Source organism: Sus scrofa, chromosome 16 (assembly GCF_054392235.1).
Source record: "Sus scrofa isolate SSC_HxYL_T2T_F1_AM1 chromosome 16, Sscrofa_HxYL_maternal_Yorkshire_Landrace_v2.0, whole genome shotgun sequence".
Taxonomy (NCBI): domain Eukaryota; kingdom Metazoa; phylum Chordata; class Mammalia; order Artiodactyla; family Suidae; genus Sus; species Sus scrofa.
The window spans coordinates 74,705,377-74,726,585 of record NC_139398.1 but is presented as its reverse complement, the minus strand read 5'-3'; the positions used below and the strand labels follow the sequence as shown (position 1 = coordinate 74,726,585).

At 44.6% G+C, this 21,209-nt stretch overlaps 1 protein-coding gene across 2 annotated transcripts in view; it reads right to left on the bottom strand.

The window, feature by feature from the left end:
- ATP10B (ATPase phospholipid transporting 10B (putative)) overlaps nucleotides 1-19,443 on the bottom strand; it is a 348,489-nt gene extending 329,046 nt beyond the window's left edge. For both annotated transcript variants that reach the window (XM_085001864.1, XM_021076903.2), the window contains exon 1: nucleotides 19,183-19,443. The gene's annotated coding sequence lies outside the window, so the exon portion shown is untranslated. The remainder of the gene's footprint in view (nucleotides 1-19,182) is intronic.
- Between the last annotated feature and the right edge of the window lie 1,766 nt (nucleotides 19,444-21,209).

Sequence of the window (21,209 nt, the reverse complement as noted above, 5' to 3'; positions counted from 1 at the left end):
TGCAAAATGCTTTTATATACCTTGTCCAGATTCTTTATGATAACAACTCCCTAAGTACTATTAACTTGATCTAATAAATGAAGAAAAATAACAGGACATTGGACAAACAATTGAATTGAAATATGACACCTGAGACTTGGTCTTATGACACTGCATTGGTTCCCCCTCTGGATGTGCCAAACAAAGGATGGTCTCTGATGACACTTGTCCCAGTCCTAGGACAGCATACTTCCAGTGGTGAACAGAGTAACCTGGGGGAGGGCTGTGAATGGCAATAGCAGACACCTCTGAGACAGTCAAGTGTCCTGGCTCCAGCCATGTGGCCGTATACTGCTCCCAATGGAAGAGCCATAGCAAATGATGCCCAGATGAGCTCGTTTGCAGAGCCACCCACCAGTTCTTGTCTCCACCCTGATTATCTCAATATTTGAATAACTAAGGTTAACTTTAGAGGTTTGGAATCACTTCTATTTTTGCTTTTGTTTAAAAATCAACTAAAGGATGAGAATATATTCATCCCTATTTAGGAGGAGATAATAAATTAAAAAGAACCTGGGAAAAGTCACAAGAGGGCAGAAGAGTGTCAGACCCCATCTTGAAGGCCTCCGCTGACCAACAAGCCCTGCTTTTATCGAGCAGCTTGGTGAAGCACAACGGCTGTCAGGAAACGTGGCGATCTCATTTCCATAGCCATCCAATGTTCCAGTGACCTTGAACAAGTCGGTTCACTTTTGGACTTTAGTTTCTAAATTTGTCAAAAACAGTAAATTAAAACCCCAACTCACTCTCATAGCCTGAGATCCTGGTAGGATAAAGCCTTTGCTCATTTCTCCCTTTCTGTCCCCACTTCCTCCTCATCCACTGTGCTCCAGCCATACTCCCCTCTGACCCTGGACAGGCTTGTACCAGGGCCTTTGTGTTCATTCTTCTGACTGAAATGCTTTCCCATTCTCTTCCCTTCAAATGAGATTGGTATCTTTTTGACATTGACATTTCAGCTCAGACCAGCTTTCCAGGACTCTCTTACCTAAAAGAGTACTCCACCAAGTACTACTCTATTACCTTGTTTTATTTATAGTAGTCACCAATTTCTATAATCTCCCTTGTGTATATTCTCATTCTCTTCCTAAGAGAAGAAAAGCATCATGAGAGCAAGAACTTGGTCAGATTATTTTTTTTCAGCGCTCTAACCCCTAGACTAAGAACAAATTCTAGTACATAGTATTTGTTCAGTAAATATCAAGTATCCAATTAAGTAATAATGTTTATATATGTCTCTATAGGTTTCAAAACTATGCTATCAAGTTTAGCATCACTCAGACTTCACTCTCCTGTGAATTAAGAATTATTTCAGTACCAAAATGATTTTTGTGTGTTTGTGACAGAACAATCAATTTAATAATTTGGGAGATTGTTAAAGGGGAGTGGATAAACTACAAGATGGAATGTGTTTATAATTTATCAAACTGAATCTGCCTAAGAAGTAGTGATGACAAAAAACTGTGTAACTCGGAATTAAGGAAATAATCATATGACCATTTTAAAAAATGGTCATATGATTTTTTTTTTTTTTTTTTTGTCTTTTTAGGGCTGCACCTGCAGCATATGGCAGTTCCCAGGTGAGGCGTCAAACCGGAGCTATAGCCTCCGGCATATGCCACAGCCACAGCAATGTGGGATACAAGCCAAGCTGCATCTGTGACCTACACCACAGCTCACAACAACACCAGATCCTTAACCCACTGAGCGAGGCCAGAGATGGAACCTGCATCCTGGATGTTAGTCAGATTCATGTCCACTGAGTCACGACGAGAACTCTGAAGCTGACTTTTCAACTTTTGCTGGTGTCTTTTGCCTTTCATATTTAACACCCAGGACCTGTATTATCTGGTCATGATACATCTTCAAGGCTCAGAGGACAAAGGAGAAAATAACTCCAAACTAACTCTTCCACTGCATTTTGAAAACTCTTACAATTCTATAAACATTCTCTCTCATCCTCACCTCTGCACCCCCCAGGATTTAGACATGATACATCTTCAAGGCTCAGAGGACAAAGGAGAAAATAACTCCAAACTAACTCTTCCACTGCATTTTGAAAACTCTTACAATTCTATAAACATTCTCTCTCATCCTCACCTCTGCACCCCCCAGGATTTAGACAGTGGTTGAAAACAAAAACGGAGGAACCTGAGCTTCAATTGACCTAGGAGGTCAGAAAAAAGGATGAACTGAAATGCATTACAAGAGAAGATTGAGGCTTCCCTTCACCACATGTGAAGTATAGAGTCCATTGGAAATAGGAAGCTGGACTAGATGCCTTCTGAGGTCATTTCTAATCTTTTTTTTTTTTTTTTTTTTTTTTTGCCTTTTTAGGGCCGTGCCCACAGCATTCAGAAGTTCCTGGGATAGGGGTCCAATCAGAGCTAAAGCTGTGGGCCTATACCACAGCCATAGCAACATCAGATCCGAGCTGTGTCTGCCACCTACACCACAGCTCAGAGCAACTCAGGATCCTTAACCTACTGAGTGAGACAAGGGATGGAACATGCAACCTCATGTTTCCTAGTCGGATTCGTTTCTGCTGTACCACATTGGGAATTCCTCATTTCCAGTCTACACAGGATTTTAGGAAGCAGAGGAGTACATGTGTTCACATACACTGAAATTTCACCCCAAGCATCTGAGGCGTGGATAACCCTGTACATGTGATTCAGCAGTGAAGTCCTCAAAAGCATTTCTCTTCAGGAGGTAAGACAGGGATGTTTTTAGAGGATTATATACTCTTAGGAATGAAATTCACCTCATGGGACCAGTTGGCCCATCCTTATTTCTTTAGACACAAAAAATATGATTATATTATTCCCACTTCATCTATGAGCCAACCAGGACCTGCTTGCCAAAGATAGTGCATGTAGACATCTCAGCTCAGTATCTGGCAAATAGTCAGCATTCTGCTGAGCATGGCAATTAGTTGTCTATTTCGTTGACAGATATTTTAATAAACACCACACTAGGTGTAAAGGCCTAAGAGGAAGTTAAGGAAAAAGTAACCATTGTCAAGGAGCTTGCACCCTGGTGACAAAAAACTGAGTAATTCTACAGGGTTGAGGGGACTAACTGAATGCGACTTCTCATAAGGTGGATCTGGATAAAGAACAAATATAAGGATTGAGGTGCAATAATGAAGTTATCCAAAGAAATATGGGACTTGTATGCAATGAGGACAATCCTATGTCATTATTTTCTAAGATCCGAGGTGATGCTAATATCCATGCTTTCCCTGTCTCTTGAGACCTTGAGGATACTAGGTGGGATGGCTTGGTTGGGGCAATCTAACCTGGCATGACACACTTTCCTGTGCTGTGACTTTCAAGAGTAGGGTCTGTTGAGTTCTTTGGTGGCCTAGTGGTTAAAGGATTTGGCATTGTCACTCTGTGACTTTGGTCACTGGTGTGTGTGTTTGATCCCTGGGCCAGCGAACTTCTGCATGCCACAGGTATGCTCAAAAAAAAAAAGAGGATTGCTTAGTTCAGAAGGTCCAGTCCCCTGCTTCTTTGAGAAATGGGTCTTAAAAAGGGCAGTACTTTTTTTAAGGGTAAGGGATAATAACAGTTGAAGCCAGTAGCTCACTGGGAGTGAGAGGACAGACAGCTGATGATTCAATTCCAGGGCAACCTCATGACATTTTTCATCCGACAGTGCTTTTGCAGATTGTGACAGAATTCAACTTGATTACAATAGTTAGCTCTTTTAAACAAAGCAACAAAGCCAAGACATGGAAGCAACCTGTTTATTTATGAATGAATGGAAAAAGAAAATGTGATATATAAATATGTGTGTGTGTTTGTGTGTGTGTATTATTTGGCCATAAAAGGGATGGATGGATGCTGAGGACATTATGATAATTGAATTAAACTAGACTAGAGAAAGACAAATGCCATATGATTTCACTTACATATGGAATCTAACCCAAAAAAATTAGCTCATAAATATAGAGAACAGATTGCTAGTTGCCAGAGGAGGGAGTGGGAGGTGGATGAGTGAAACAGGTGAAGGTGGCCAAAAATGTACACATTTCCAGTTATAAGTCAGTCACGGGGGTGTAATGTATAGCATGGTGACTATAGTTAATAACACTATTGCATATTAAAAGTTGCTATGAGAAAAAATTTTGTAACTATGTATGGTGATAGATGTTAACTAGGCTTATTCTGGTGGTGATAATTCTGTAATATACACAAACATCAAATCATATTGTACACCAGAAACTAATGTTATGTGTCAATTACCTCTCAAGTTAATAAAGAACACACACACAGAGCAACAAGAACCCTTTCTAATATGTCTCCAGGGAGGCAAACAGGTAAGACATTTCTTCCACATCTTTCTATCAAACTAGCATCAGAGTGGGAAATATGAGATATGTGTTTCTAGCCCCAGTTCCCTGCTTTTTGCACCCTTTGGCAAAACTTTTAACCACCTTCTAAAACTTAATGTGACTCTCCGTTGCCCTTCTCCTGAAATCCAAGATTTACAGAGAGATGAGATACTGGGGGGATTCCCTTTGGTTTCTTGTTATTTCCTTCCCCTCCCAGAATTTTGTTGGATCACGAAGGCTGTGCTGGCACCAGGCTGAGTCTGTAGCCTCATAAAACTAGTTCCAAGAAAATGAACGCTGCATACATATACACCTAGCATTTGCATTCACAAGTTGGCCTCTCTGAGCTCATTATCCCAGTCTATCCGTTATCTGCTTCACCTAGATCCTCTTGGTCCAAATCTCCCACCCTAATTTGGTTATGCAATTCCTTTCTTTCATTTCCCCTACCTGAAAGCTTCTAAGATGAGAGTGCTGGCAAAAAAAAAAAAAAAAAAAAAAAAAAAAAAAAAAAACCTGAAAAAAATGTAAAGAACTTGAATGTTCTGTCTCCTTTATGTATCCTTTATGCTGTTGCACCTTTTATGAGGTTGGAAGCCTCACGCTGATAGTAATGAGTTATTCAGGGCATGCAGTGTTACTGGGCCTGGGCATAATGTAAATGGAATTATTCGCCGTGGAAATACCCAGTTCAATCTCATAGCAAAATTGCAGTCTCTGAAACTAGGTCCCTCTGGAAAGCGCTTAAATAAATGTACACCTTGTTTGAGAGATTTGCAGCAATTCAAGAGACATATTGGGTTCTAATATAAAACTAGATTACTCTGTTCCACTTATCATAAAATTTCATTAGTGATCATTTACAAGAACCTGTTAATTACCTGATGGTTCATTGTCTGACAAGCTCAGTTCTATCAATGATACATGCCTCCAAAAAAAAAAAAATGCAAGCTCTGTGCCAATTAAATATACGTGTGTCTATACGCAAGAAATATTTGTGTATGTATTTATGAAAGGGAATTAAGTAGGCTTTTGTGTTTTGCTTTATTAGATAAAAATGTGTCTTTGTTGGAGTTTTCTTGTAGCTCAGTGGGTTAAGGATCCAGTGTTGTCACTACAGCGGCTCTGGTCGCTGCTGTGGCATGGGTTCAGTCCCTGGCCTGAGAACTTCCACATGCTCTGGGGGCAGCCAAGAAAAATGTGTATTTGTTAAACTAAGTTTCCTTCTATGTTTGGAACTGTACTTGACCCAAAGTCAAAGAGGTTAAACAAGACCCCCTTACTCTCAAGACACTTTACAAATCAAACTGGGGAGTTTGGACTAAATTAAAAAATGCAAGGCTATATGCCATGACTATATGCTCAGGTACTAATTATACAGCTGTTCAGGCAAATAAATTTCCAACATGGGATAGAAGTTGCCCAATGCTTCTTTTTTAAAGGATAATGACAAAGATTCCTTTTGGGGTTGAGACCTGGGAAAGAGCCTTATCTTACCCTATAAATGGGTAGGATGGAGTTGGCTCACCTACTCTGTGCTCTTACTGAGGTGAACACTTTGTAGCATCCTGTGAGATATAGTGCTTCCCTATTTTACAGCCAAGCAAACGGAGGCTAAGAGAGGTTCAGAACCTTGCCAAAGTCCTACAACTAGCAGGTGAAAGGCAGGACTGGAATCTGACTCCATGTGACCATCTGTGCTGGGAAGGAAGAGTGGTGCCCTGGAAATGCTGGCTGGGGCCTGGGACCCTGCACTCCAGTCTTGCTCTGCTGCTACATGGGGTCTCAGTGTTCCGACTATAGACAACAAGCTCATTGCTTTTTGAATTAAATGTATGAGATGTCTTGGCATCTAGTTTTCCATGGAAAGGATCCACAGCTTTAATAACTTTACAGAGGAATCCATCATCACTTAAAATATTAAGAACCATTTGTTTCGTTTAATAATGCTAAGCAATACAATTGTAATGGCTGATATTTCTGAATACTTTTTTTTTTTTAGGGCTGCACTTGCAGTATATGGAGGTTCTCAGGCTAGAAGCTGAATTGGAGCTATAGCCACTGGCCTACACCACAGCCACAGCAATGCCAGATTCAAGCTGTGTCTTCGACCTATACCACAGCTCATGGTAACAGTGGATCCTTAATACACTTAGCCAGGCCAGGGATTGAACCTGCGTCCTCAGTGATGCTAGTCAGATTCATTTCCACTGAGCTATGATGGGAACTCCTCCAGAGTACTTTTTAACGTTCAGGGTATTCTATTCATTTTATACATTTAACTCATTTAATCCTCATACCATCTCTGAAGTGCATTCTCCTTTATACCCCTTTGAGAGATGAGGCTTATTATAAAAGCAGAGAGAAGTTCCCTAACTTTCTGAAGGACATGTAGTAACTGGCACAAGACAGATTCAAACTCAGGCAGTTGAGAGAGTTCCCATTGTGGCTCAGCAGGAACAAACCCAACTAGTATCCATGAGGATGTGGGTTCAATCTCTGGCCTCATCAGTGGGATCTGGTGTGGCCGTGAGCTGTGGTGCAGGTCAGAGATGCAGCTTGGATCTTGCATTGCTGTGGCTGTGGTGTAGGCCAGCAGATGCAGCTCTGATTCCACCCCTAGCCTGGGAACTTCAATATGCCACACATACAGCCTTAAAAATTGGAAAAACAAACAAAAACAGGCAGTTTGGCTCCAGAGCCCATATTCTTAAACCATGACACCTCTATTACTTTCTAACAGACTCCTTGAACTTTGCATCCCAACGTGAAAGTCGAAGGTTCAAAGGGCGGGCACAGTCCATAGGTCATCTGGTTCAGTGGCTTCTAGACCTTTTCATACCCAACTAGATCCTATTTTCACATCACCTCCAGGGCCACGTGTCCTTTCCAGTACACTGGTGCATGCAGCAGATGAGGGCTCCGGCGAAGGGAGAGTGGGAGCACAGGCTGTGGTTCTAAGTGTATGTGCGAGTGGGTGTGATAGCATGTGCTTGTGTGCGAGATGTAGGAGTAGGTGTGTGAGAAGTGTGTCTCAAAGTCTTTCTCCTTGGCCCTCCTTGGTGGCTCCAGATCTTCTTTTCTGAAGCCTACAGCTCCAGAGCCATAGTGTAAAGACCAAGTCGTGTCCTACTCTTCTGTTTTAGAAGGGGTAAAATGAGGCACGGGTAGCAGGTAGCTGGGTGTGAACCCCAGCTCCCGATCCCAGGGCACTGTTCTCTTCCTGCATAATCTCCTTGCTGTAATCAAGCCACTGCCCCACTCATAGCCAAAGGGCTGGTACCAGTCACCACAAACACACTCCATTCATACCTTCCACATCTCTCCTTGGGCTGCCTGGATGTTTGAATTCTTCTAACCCTCTACCTGGCTGTGGACAGTTAACAGAAGGCTTTCTAGTGCAGGACAAATGGAAGAAAAACTTTGGTGTGCTTTGGTAATATCAAGACTGTCAATGTCAGTGACAGGAAAATGGTCACCTATTAAGATCCTCATGCTCAAGGAAAATGACACCATTTGCCTGCTTTGATCAAGGCAGCAAATAGAGAAGAGAACACATCTCCTCAGCTGCCCACTACCAGCCCCCAGAAACTCATGCAGCTCATTCTTTCAGACACGACCTACTTACAAGCCAACTTAGCTGTCCTTCAGCTACTTTCCCTTCCGAGTTTGCCATCACACCCTTTTGCTGCTTCAGAAGGTAGCAGCTGGACCTGGCTGAGTGTTTTAAGGAACCAGCTCACAGGAGACTTGTGGCCTGATTTAAGCAGGGAGGGCAGCCCTGTGGGGCAGGGCGGGAACCAGCATCCACAGTGCTTGCCAGAAAAGCCCTGCTGTGCTGAATGACTGGGCTGATGGAGGAAAACCCTCCAGGACCACAGTGAGGAAGGGAAGCCAGGCATCTTCATCTGACTACTCTGTCTTGTCACACTCAGGACTCTAATAAGGGCTGCTGCTGATCCACTATTCACTCCGTAGAGCATCTGCAGGATACATGATGCTAGGTACTGGGGGCAAATGGAGAGAAGACCAGTCCTCATGAGGCTTCTGGTATAAAAGGAGAGGCAAACTTATATTTAGAGTTTAAAATTACAATTCATAATAAGCTCCATAAAGGAAGCTTAAGGAGCCAAAATATATAGCAGAGGGTTTGACTGAGTCTGAGGAGGGGGGGCCAGGGAAACTTCCCCAGGGCAGCGATATAATTGAACTGAGGTCTTCAGGGCAGGTAAGATGACTAGGAGAAGAGGTAGGAAGAATAGCTAGATGGAGGCAACAGCAAGTGTAAAAGCACCGAGGCTACAAGACATACTTCTTTATCCACCATGAAATATCAGTGATGTAGTCACATACACACAACCTCTTTACTTCATCACCTGCTATACCATATACTCTTCACATTTTTTTCATTTCTTCTTTTTCACAGTATTGGAGAGGCAGACATAAATGTGGATCAGAATTAAGGAAAAGAGAGGTTATATGTATAGCATAATGGGCACATAAAGGAAAGCTGCAATAGCCTAGAAGGCTGGTCAGTCACAGGAAGTTAATAGGAGGAAAAAACTCCTAAGAGTAAGATTTCCTAGACAAAGTGAGGGAGGAATACAATGATCATCTTAGGAAGAGATACATTTAAGCAACAGCTGAAGGGAGAACACAACCTGGTATGTATATTGGCAACTTTCAGCATTTCAGTGTTACTGAGAGTCACTTGCAAAGCAGAGGGTGGAAGATTAGGCAGGAAGCCCTTGTATGGCATCCTCACATACTTTTATTTTTTCCATGAATATATATTGAGCATCTGCTGCTAACTAGACCCTAGGGCTATGTTACTGCACAAGATCAGACTTAGTCTGTGGCCTGGGAAACAGAACCTACACAAAGCTAGGACTTGATCAAGTAAAAAAGACAATACTGAGACAAAGAGGAGTTGGGGAGATGACTGGAGGAGCATCTAGAAGCCAGACTCTGAGCCTCTGTTAAGGGTGCTGGTCTTAGCTGGCAAAGTACAAAGAAGCTCTCTCTTTTTTTTCCCTTTTCTGGCCACCCTGCTGCATATGGACTTCCTGGTCCAGGATCAGATTCCAGCTGCAGTTGTGACCAGTGCTGTCACTGCAACAGCACTGGGTCCTTGAACCCACCATGCTAGGCCAGGCATAGAACCTGTGTGCAGAGATACTGCTGATACCACTGTGCGACAGTGGGAATTTTTTGCAAAGAGTTTTAAGCAGAGGTTTTAAACTTGTTCAGATTTGCACCCTGAAAATATGATTCTGGGTGCTGTGGAGGAGAGAACAACTCTTCTCTGACTCGGTTACCTTCCTTTTCCTAACTCCAATCTGTTGGGAAATAGAAAGGAATCTTGGAATCCCCTCACCAGCATCACTCGGTCAGGCAGAAATCCTAGTAGCTTCCATTCTTTGCATCGGCCGCCATCTAGGGTTACCAACTGCGACGCCTTCCTGATTGCCTCTGAGGCCAACCACAACGTCTCAGCAACAATTATATTAATATCAGGGCTAGGAATGAGCTGATGGAAAGCTGTTCATCCATGTAATGAGGTCTCAGTTGCATTTTAGCAAAGTGTCAGATGATTTTCTAAGAGACTGCAGAGTTTTTACTGTTTGTCAAGAGATGGGGTAATTGGAGTTCCTCAGCTTCCACTGCAGTGTGAGAAATGTCATCTGTGCATGAGATGCTCAAGGCAGAATAAGAAAACCTGATGGGACCAATGACAGTGAGAGGAGCCCAGGACAAGAGGGGGAGGGGAGAGCAAGCAAACGGAAATGTAATGATCACCTAACAGTGATCAAGCATTATCCACGCCATCTTATTTTAAATATGGCAGCTCTATGGGGGCAGGTATTAACCCCATTTGACATAGGGCTCAGAGAGGTAAATTCAGATTCATATTTTTCTAACTCCAAAAGTCTGATTTTAAAAGATTTAACATTATATTCCAATCCTGGAGAGAAAGGCCCTTAATCATTACGTGTCTTGTTGTAGAATTGTGGTCTATTTTTATAAAGGGAAACGTATTTCCACTAAGCTCAGCTGAATCTCAAAACTGTGTGTGCCTGTTCAGAGACAGTCATCCTGGCCCGTGCTCAGGGGCACATGGAGCCCACCTGGAATAAAAACCACCCACTAAGAAGAGTGGGTTCTATGCCAACCCCTTCGGTTTTCCCATTTATGTTAAATCAGTGATGAGCAGCACTAGCTGCCCCATGGAATCACTTGGGGAGACTTAAACGCCCAGGTTCAAATTCCACCCCACAGATTCAGATTTAGTTAGTCCTATGCAGTACTTCTCACATTTCAGTGTCCTGTGAGCCCCTTGGGGAACTTGGTAAATGCAGATTTGGATTTCCTGGGTGGGCTTGAGACCCTGTATTTCTAACAAGCTATAAACTGCTGGTCAGAGAACCTCACTTGAGCAGCTAGAGTCTAGGTGTAGGAAAGGTTGAGAACGACTGCTTTAAGGAGATGGTTTCAGTTTGGCGCTAGTTTTTTTAAGGGTTTTAAAAAAATGTCAAATTAGAATGAGTCATACAGTACACTGAACACACGTCAAACGGCAGTGACCCTCTCTCTCTATTCTCAATTACAGAAGCCCTTTCCCTCCACAGAATCAAGTATCGACATCCTCCCACTGCATATAAAAGCATAGAAGTAAAAAATGAAAACAAAAACAAAAACCCTACAAATGGTAGCATTTAGGTCACACTGTTCAGTACTTTACTTTTTTCACTTCGTGTATCTTGGAGATTGTTTCATAACTACACAGAGAGAGCTGCTTCATTTTTAAAAGATAAAAATATATATATAAAATAAAAATTACCCTTTACGTCATTTTTAAGTGGCATTAAGTGCCCTCACATTGTTGTGTAACCATCACCACCTTCATTTCCAGAGTTTCCCAGATTGAAACTCCACAGCCATGAAAAGGTGCCAGTTAATTTTAAGCCTCCTTTAAAACAAAGCAAGAGCTGGTCTCAGGGCAAGAGCTTTTTGACGACAGCCGTCACTGGCTGGACTTTACTCCTGTGCTCTGCATTCTGTGTATTAATTGCGGTTACCTTCTGTGATAAGCAGGGCTGATTTTCCACTTATCTCTTCTAAATAAACCAAAGTCCCATCAAAATACTGCTGTCTGGTGAGCAGCAGTGAAGGCTGCCCCACAGATGTGGAAGTTGCCGTTCATGAAGAACGGAAGCATTGGACACTCCCACTCTGCTTCTGAGCTCCCGGTTGACATTTCTCTCCACACACTTAGCAGGAGAAAGGGCCTTCCCTTAGTGCCTCATGTCCTGTACTCAAAGGCAGCCTTTTCTTGGCCATTTTCTCCAAGTCACCCCACACAGAGGACCCTCCTTTGCCATCCTTAATGGTAGCTGAGAATGCAGGTTTAGGCTCCTTATGGAATTTTGTGTCCCCTAAAAGCCACAGGGACCTCATTCCCCAGTCTCCTTCAGTAGCACAATTGGAGACTGCCTTTCTAGAAAAGGGCACCTCTCAGTGGGTGGGTATCTGGCTTGCAGGAAGTCAGAAGGACCCACATCCGTCTCACATGGGAGGGTGCACAGCCGACCTCGGCTAAAGACAGAGGTGGATGTGCTGTGCAGCACACAATGCAAAGAGCTGACTTGAGAGCCCATAGTCCTGGAAGGGAGGCCAAGGGCTCACCCCCCACCAGCTCTGTGACCTGTGGCAGGTCATTTTGCCCTCCCGGTGGCAGGGCTTTGTTCACCCACCAAGTGGTGAGGTGGAGGTCTCGTGAAGCTTCACTGAGGTAGTAGATGCAAGGGTTTAGCACAGAGTCTGGCACATCATTAGTGCTCAATAAATGGACACCTTCCTATCCTGACTTCCTCCTTAAAGGGAATTAAAGGAGATGGGGGGACAAAGTAGTGCCCAGGGATGCTCACATGGCCACTGCCCAGCCAGGTTTCCACTTGTGACTGAAGGAGGTGGAGCGCGCGTGACAGGCCTCCCAGTATAGACGTGGCAGGATAAATGGTATTACTAGATGGTATAGAAATGGTGAACTCTCCCCTGGAGTCCAGATCGACTCAAGAAGTAGCTGAGCAAAGAAATACTCTGAGAAGCTGATAGAAGAAAATATGCTCCCAAATGTATTAAGTGTAATAATTCCAATGACCCAGCACTTAGTCCTTCCCCTCCTTTGTTTCCTTTTAGGCAAAACAAACATCTGAAAAATCTGCAATAAATACTTTTTTTTTGAGAAGCTAATACACTGGGATCCATAGAACAAACACTTGAACCTCTCTTACATGCCTGAAACTGCTCTATCAGGAAAGAGTGACGAAGAGTATGGAGAGCCTTGCACTCATGAGCATACATCCTCCTGGGTCCCCTGCCAGCCCCCGACTCCATGACCCTACAACTCACGCATGTACAATGCTTGATCTCTTAAGTGTTCTCGAAATGCAGTGGTACCTGGTGGTCCTCTTGCCAGGCAGAGGCAGGGAAAATGGAAGTGGTTTTGTTTTCAGAGGTAAGCATAAGCATTTGTTAGGAAGCTGTCTCAATTGTTAGGAAACAGAAGCTTTACGATTATCCACGAGACGTCTTTCTGTAAATGGGAGAGTGGACAGAACAGCAGGATCATGAGCAATGGTGGGCAAGTGTTGGAGCTGCCCTGGTCACTGATGGGGAGGTAGGCAGGAGAGGAGCAGTGCAGTAAGATGGGGCCTGGAAAATATCCTTAGCATGAAGGTGCAAAAGCAGACTATGCACAAGGGGAAGACTTGTACATCATCACATGGTAGAAGAGGAAGAATGCGCCATCAAGCCACCAGCCCGTGTGTTATCCTGGTCTGGGGAACAGATTTGTACTTTCAAAGAACCGCTTCAAATCCCACCTCTCCCACTTACTTAATAGGCACTTACCCTTACCAGTCTACGTTGTGATGAGCACAGTACGTACCCCATTAGGTTGGTGGGAGAATTAGGAGAACTAATCAGCAAAAAGGGGTCACTACAGTGCCCAGGACACTGTAGAAATCTCATCACTAAGTGTATGTGGAGCAGAACAAAATGAAAGCAGGGAGGGTGATGCTACTGCAGAACACAACTTGTGCAAGATCACATAAATGCTAAAGGGAGTGGTGTCCAAGAGTGGACGAGATTTCCCTGACTCCTTTCTGCCTTTACTCCTTCCCAGCTGCATAAGCATTGCTTCTGAGACAGGGCTTTTTCTTTCTTTTTCTTTGTCTTCTTAGGGCTACACTCATGGCATATGGAAGTTCCCAGGCTAGTTGTCGAATCAGAGCTGTGTGGCTGGCCTACGCCACAGCCACAGCAACGCAGGATCTGAGCCGTTTCTGTAACCTGCACCACTGCTCATAGCAACACTGGATCCCTGACCCACTGAGTGAGGCCAGAGATCAAAGCCGCATCCTCGTGGTTACCAGTTGGGATTGTTTCCACTGTACCCCAGCGGGAGCTCCCAAGGAGTCCTTTTTCTTGACAAGCAGCCACCGTGCAGACCATTTTGTCTGCTTTTGTAAATGGAAGAATTCACAGGCCAGTCCTCAGGCTAAGATGCCAATGACGGAATTATAGCACTGCAAATATGCTTCCTAATCTCATCAAATTTAGCCTAATCTTATACCAGGGTTAAAAGAGGCCAGGGAAGGAAAGAAAAATTAGAACAGCTCTGAAAGGTTCTGGTTCCCAAGGGTAAGAAATGGGCTGAGGGTGCCTTGGAGAGACAGAAACTCCTTCCTCCTGCTTCCTACTGGGATATCTGGCGACTATAGGGTTATGTGGAATAAGCCACAACGAGCAGCTAAGGAGCTAAGCTGGATCTGCCTGAAATGAGGCAAAAGACAAACAGGCACATGGCCCAGGATGGAAGGACCAGGGAAACCAGGTGAGGCAGGTTGGTCCACATCCCCAGTGGGGTTGGTCCAGCAGACCTTGTTTTTCCACGGCTAATTAGGAATCTGTTATCAAGGCATCTCAGAGAGGGTGACTCAGGCAGGAGGAGTTTGGGGCCGCGAGCACAGAGGTGAAGAACACATGCTTAGTCGCAGAGGTTTGTCCTGGCACCGCTTTCAGCTAGTGCCTGTGGCCAAGTTCTCCCCCAAAATAATGTCTTTCTCTTCCCTACAATAGGAGGATAATACTGGGACATACTTGAGTATTGTTGTGTTTGGAGGACATGAACTAATTAAACTCACACATATCAAGTACTCAATAAGAGGAACCTATTATTAATTAATTACTGTTATGACTGGAGAGGCCTCTCAGAGCCATGCACACTCAGTGCTGGCAGTGGATGGATGGGGGCTTTCCAGGGATCCTGGTGCTCTCATACTGCATGCTGGTTTCCTGGCAGAATCAAATCCCCACCCAGGGAGAGGGAACCCATACATTAACTCCAAAAGCCAACTGGGTAACATGACCAAAACAACACGGAGGTTGGCGTCCATCTTTGACCAGCCCAGGATAGACCTCCGGACAATTTGTTCTGGTCATTTATGCAGATATAGATGTTAACTCAAGAGACTGTATGGATAGATAAGAGCCAGCTAGCACAGGATATTGTTATCACAGAGCTGAAAAAAGGCTCCTTACGGGTCAGTTCAGCACTCTATCTTGGAGAATAGCGGGCCATTGATTTCTTTTCACGAGCAAACTTATCGCCCCAAGGCCAGTGTGGTTGCTTTGAGAGGAGAAAATTCTGCTTGGTTTGATGATTGCCTACAGACACAGCTTAAGTCATTTTTTTTCACTCCCTAGCCTAGGGATGACGGAAGGCCTTTGGGTACCTGCACGGAGAAAAAGTAGGTTGGGTCTTTCGGTATATATCCCTGTCACACTGGGTTCCCAGAGGAATGTGTGTTTCCTCTCTAGTTTACTAAGGAAATTTGGTATAGAAGAGGAAAAGCTTGCAATGAACAGAGTTGGAGGTTCAAATCCTGATTCTAGCCTTAGGCCCTGACTCTTCATCAGTTTCTATATTTACACTCTGCAAGTGAGAGGATCTTGCTCACAGAAAGCCTGAAGGAAAAGGAGCCTCAGCTGACATTTGAGAGGATGTTTCAGGAGGTAACATGTATCTGCTTTCATCATGCTCACAATACTACTGGGGGAAAAGTTCGGTAATAGACCCACTTATGGGTTCAGAACCTGAAACACAGAGTGGTTGAGAAACTTATCCGAGGTCACACAGCTAGCAACTTACCGAGCCAGGTACTCTAAACCACAAGCCCACCCACCATGAGGAACTGCCTCTTGCACCTGAGTTAACACAAGGAAAATGCTTCCATCAGTGGCAAGCATGAAGATGTAGTTAGCAAAAGTTGACTGTCATTACTATAGCATTAACCCTGAGCGCAGCATACAGTATCTGTAAATTCCCCTACAGATTTAAAGAATCTCAAACAATTTGGGTTCAGGCTGGTATCAAACCTATGTTCCAGGTTAGGGCTAGTGATTTACTTGTTTCCTTTTGGCAAGACGCACACTTTTGCTTTCTTTTTGAAAATATTCATCATTATTTTAAAAGGCCACTTGGAGAAAAGGATTATCTATAAAGCATGCTTTCTAAATCATGGTAAACAAGATTATAGAAAGCAGGCCTGGGATGTGGAATTGTTCATAATGCAAGATCCGAAGGTATCTTGCTGAGTGGAAGGTAATGCACCTGATACACAGGTGTACATTCTCTTAAGTCAACAACACACATTCAGACCCTGTTTCCATCACTCGCTACCTGAGGACAAGTACCCTCCGAGCCTCACACTCCCCATTTCCAAAAACTGGAATCATCCGCATGAATGTTCAATGAGATTACTCAAGGAATCCTTTTCGCACGAAGTTCTCAATAAAAGTCCACTGGCAACATTGTTATTTTTCCCACCATAGCCCAAGGAGTTAGAACAGGGTTAATGAGAAGCCTGCCCAGGATTCACGTCCAGGTCTGCAAACACTTAATACCATTATCTTTCCAGGATACAACTTTGCTTATGGACCACTTCCTCCTCACCAAGTCCTCAGGACTCTGGCTTTGCTCCTAGTTCAAAAAAATACATTTTCTTTTTCTTTCAAAAAAGCCATTTTTAAAAATCTGGAAATCTAGACCAGCACAGGAGAGTAGAAAAAGATAAGGAGTGCCTTGAAAAAAGAATGGCACACACAAAATCACACAACAACCCAGGGATCAGATATAAAATCAGAAGTCCCTTAAATAGGGACAAGGCCAGGGCTGATGCCAGAAAGGCTTACCACACATTACCATGAAGAAGACGTAAGAGCAACGAGGGACCCATAAAAACCAGCAGCATGTGAAATACTGCCAAGTGCTATACGCCTGCCAAGGAGGAAGTGTCGCTAGGCTGGATTCTAATGCTGCTCGCTGCAAAGCAAATAGGCTGGGTGTTAATTAAAGTGTGTGAGTTGATTCTCAAGGTAGCTGCCTAGGAAAGGGATCCTGCAGAGAAATCACTTTCTCTGATAGATTTCTTTTGGAATAGTGGGTTTTCTACAAGTGAAATTCTCCAAAACAACACATCTCCCCATGTGTTCTGTGCTCCTCATTGTTTGCAGGGCTGGGTGCTCTTAAGCAAGAGATATATAGCACCTGTTTCTTCTTCACTGTTATCGTGAATACTCCACAGAGGGCTGACATCACACGTGCACCTTCAACAACCTCATGGGTTATAGGGGACAGCTGTTCCTGTGCCATTTTATGGAGAAGAAACCCAAGAAGTGGAGGCATGAAGCGACTTGCCCACAGTTGCAGAGAGCAGTAGAGCCCATAGAAATACTTGGGACCACCTATTCCCAAATATGGGCCTCTTTCCAGTCCTATAAATGAAGGATACCCCAAATAGCCAAAGATATGGGAGCAAAGGTTGGTGGGGATTTGAATGAGAGGCTTGAGGAAGCATGGCTGGAAGTATGCATACGCAGCTTTCTGAAATCACATTGGTGTGCCAAATACCCCAGGCACAGCCAAGGTCAACACTGTATCTGGAACAGTGTGCTGGGCTGAGTCATAGGCAGTGTTACTTATCAACAGCAGAGCCAGCCTTATCATACCTTGCTGTTTCCCCAGGAATGAAAACCATTTGAGGCTATTTATCCTTTTCCCCTATGTTTCTCTAAGAATGAAATCAGTTGCTCCTTGAGCACATGAAAACCCAGGTGCTTTCTGTTTCTAGACCAAAATGTTCACCTTCTCAAGGGAGACTGAGTTGAGGGTTGGATAAGAAAGAGGCAATGATATATCCTGATCCCTTCTATTATTTATTCATTCAACAAACATTAACCTAGCTCCTGTTCCTGGGAGATCAAATTTTTGTCCAGCAGGCAGAAGATATGGAAGTTCCCTACTCCCACGGAGTTCTACTGGGGAGACAGACAATGAACAGCCATGACAGACTTCAGATTATTTTGAAAATAACACTTTAAGGGAGTGTACTTGGGATGGCAGTAGCATGGAAGAGGGGTCCACTTGCAATGCTAGGGTCTAAGAAGCCCTCTTAAACAGGCAACATCTGAGCCACAGCCTTACTGGAGAGAGTGGGATGTGTTCCAAGCAGAGGGAAGATTGCAGGTTCCAAGGAGGCAAAGAACAGAGGCAGCCAGTGTTGCTGGCTCACCATGAACTGAGGGACACTACATTGGGTGAAATCGGGGAATAGGCAAGAGTTGGAGTCATAAGAGTCCTGGCAAACCATGTTTGGGGTGTTGGGTTTAATACTTAGTACCCACAGTGGACTGGCCATGTCTGGCTTTCAAACACATTCCTTTCCTCTGGTGTTTTAAAGACCAGCTCCATTGCTCAGCTACACAGTCTCTGAATTCTTAATGACACAGACTATGGGGATTACATATTGCCGACTGTGGGCTCCTAACAGTCTCCAGATCCACAAGAAGAGGTTACTAAGATCTGAGAAGTAAAGACCCAGGTCTAAGTTAGCTCCAGAACATGGCAACAGGAGACGAGGCTATTGGCTTTGTTCTGTCCCAAGAAAGCCTCTTTACAGGTGGTTGTTTCTTACCTCTGCATACTTTGAATCTGAAAGACCCTCAGCTGAATAGGACCTCATCCATATAAGTTAAGAGTAGGTACTGAGATCAGCAAACCCTGGTTTGACTGTTAACATCCGTGGCCCTCAGCATCCTCATCATTAATTGTGGATAATGCCAACACCTGCTTTATGGGCTGCGATAAAATGAAGTGCTTTGCTGTCATGCTTTGCAAATCAGGAACTTTCAATGAGCTTTTACCATTGCTCCTTTTATTCAAACCCATCAAAAACCCAACTCCATCTCACTCTCACTCTTCCTCATGCAATTTACGTCTTTCAAAATCCTGCACAATGGTTTTGTAAGCTTTTGGAAAGAGATCCTGAGATAGTACAGTAATAACCAATGTGTGTATGCTATGGGCTCCCCATACCAGTAATTCATTCCAAGATTATAAAGGCAGAGGCTGTCTGCTCATCAGCAAAGGGAAGAGGGCAAGACCACACAGAGTGGCCACCCTAGTATCTGCAGCTGCTCTTGTGACCCAGTCAGCTGGACTCAAGGGGCTTTTCTGATGAGCAGAGCCTTCCTCAAACAAAAGAATGGGGTTCCCTGTTAGGCTGGAGCTGCAGAGGCTGGCAATAGACATAAGTGCAGCCCTAGCATCCTGAATACAGAGGAAGAGGCCAGGAGAAGCATCCTCTGAAATAGCATCCTTGCCCCAGCCCAACAAGCAGTGAGGAGAGCTGAGCAGACAAGGCTACCTTAGGCTTAGCATCAAACAGCATGCTTACCTCTTTCCTCCTCAGCATGGGTGCCACAGCTATGATGGGGAGTCCACGCTCCTTGGGCGTTTTGATTCTGGTGGGGCACTGGGGAGGGAGGTTAGGCTGCTACCGCCTCCAGTTATCCCATCACAGGAAAGTGACAGCTAAAGAGAGAGCTTCCTCCACCTCCCTAACTGGAGCAGGCTGCCCCAACGCCTTTTGAAGTTTCCGTGTCACACACCTGAACAAAATTTCTCCACCCCATTTCCTCCTCTCCTGGCCTGCTGCAGAAATCTGCTTAGCCACTCCCTCCCCAAGTCTTCCAAGCTTCTCTTCCAAGCCCTGCATCTCCACCCTCCTCCTCGAAGACTCCCTGACAGGTCTGGCCTAACCGGCTGGGTGCACAGCAGTAACCTTACAGAGTGGCCTGAGCTGTTAGCTGGTGGCTGGCTGGACTGATCTCCACCAGCCTGGCTCTGGCCCCTCTAGTTTATTTTGAGAGACAGCCCCTGAGTTAGTGAGAGCCAGAACTTGGGACTCTCGTGCAGGCGTGGAAAAATGAAAATTATCCATGTGCTGGGGATTAATTTAAAAGCCATAGCGATTTGAAGGCCAAGGGTCAGGGGATGGGGCCTCTGCCCAGCTGCTTCAGTCCAGGCCACGGAGCCACACCTCTCTGCTTGAGACTTGAATGAGACTTGACTATATTGCAGCCTTACTTCTGGGTCCCAGCTTTTTTCAGGACCTGTGCAGTGGCTACCTTTATTCTCAGGAGGAAGGTGAGGGAAAGAGCTCCAGAGACAGGTTGAAATCTGCCCACCAGGCCAAAAGGAGATTCTCTTTCTTCCTCTGTGAAGTACTGGGGAAAATCAGGAAGGATGGTTTAACAATGCACCCCATGTCTGTTATTAACAAGCTCTTTGTCACCCGGGTTAATTGCGCTTCCACAGAATCCACATGTGGTCTTAACATAAGGAGTTAAATTATCCTTGAAAAAAGGCATCATTACTCAGTTCCCAAAGCTAAACATTTGGGATTTTATTTCTCAACCTTGGCAAGTATTTTCTTTCTCCAGATCACAAGTTTCCAGATTTTAGGATTTCTAGTGATTATCCGGGTATTAAAAATGCAGATTTCTGCATGAAACGCTCAGATTCCAGGAGGGCGCAGGAATCTGTATTGAAAAAATTTCCCTAGGGGCCTCTGATGTGTGTGGTCTGGCACCTGGACTGTGAGGAACACTGCTCTAGAACGGGCCTAAATTCTTGCAGCCCAGCCTGGCATTTCTTAGAGTCTTTATTTATTTTTATTTATTTGTTTTCTCTAGGTCCACAACCGTGGCATATGGACGTTCCCAGGCTAGGGCTCTAATTGGAGCTGTAGCCTTCAGCCTTCGCCACAGCTACAGCAATGGGGGATCCAAGCCGAGTCTGCGACCTACACCACAGCTCTCGGTGACGCTGGATCCTTAACCCACTGAGCGAGGTCAGGGATCGAACCCGCAACCTCATGGTTCCTAGTTGGATTCATTAACCACTGAGCCACGCCAGGAACTTGGAGTCTTAACTTCACCTGAGGACCAGCTGTTCTCCAGTGGTTCCAATTTACACTTTTCCCCCTTGTCCTCAGGAATTTTGCTGCTGACTCCAGTTATCTTCCTCTTTAACTCAAAAATGAGCTTTGTTAGAAGAGAGCATCTTAGCCACACAGGTATTGCAACTGGAAGAGGCCTTAGAAATGATACCACTGAAGCCTTTTTTCAGACCGGCAAATACCAGGGACCTTAAGCCCTTGTTCTGCCCTTTCTCCCACCTGAGGCCCAGACCTCATACTATCACCCCCACTACCACCACCTGTCCCCAAGCAAATTCCCCCATGCCACCCAGCCTCTTCCTAGGCACACTCTCCCTCCTCGTTCCCCCACTTCTGGACAAGAAGCCAGCTGCGGGGCCCCACCATCAGTTCCTCTCCCTGCCCATGGCTCAGGCAATCTGTGTTCAGGTTCCTTGATTCTTGAGACCAGCTTAGTTATAGAATAAGATATTCACATCCCA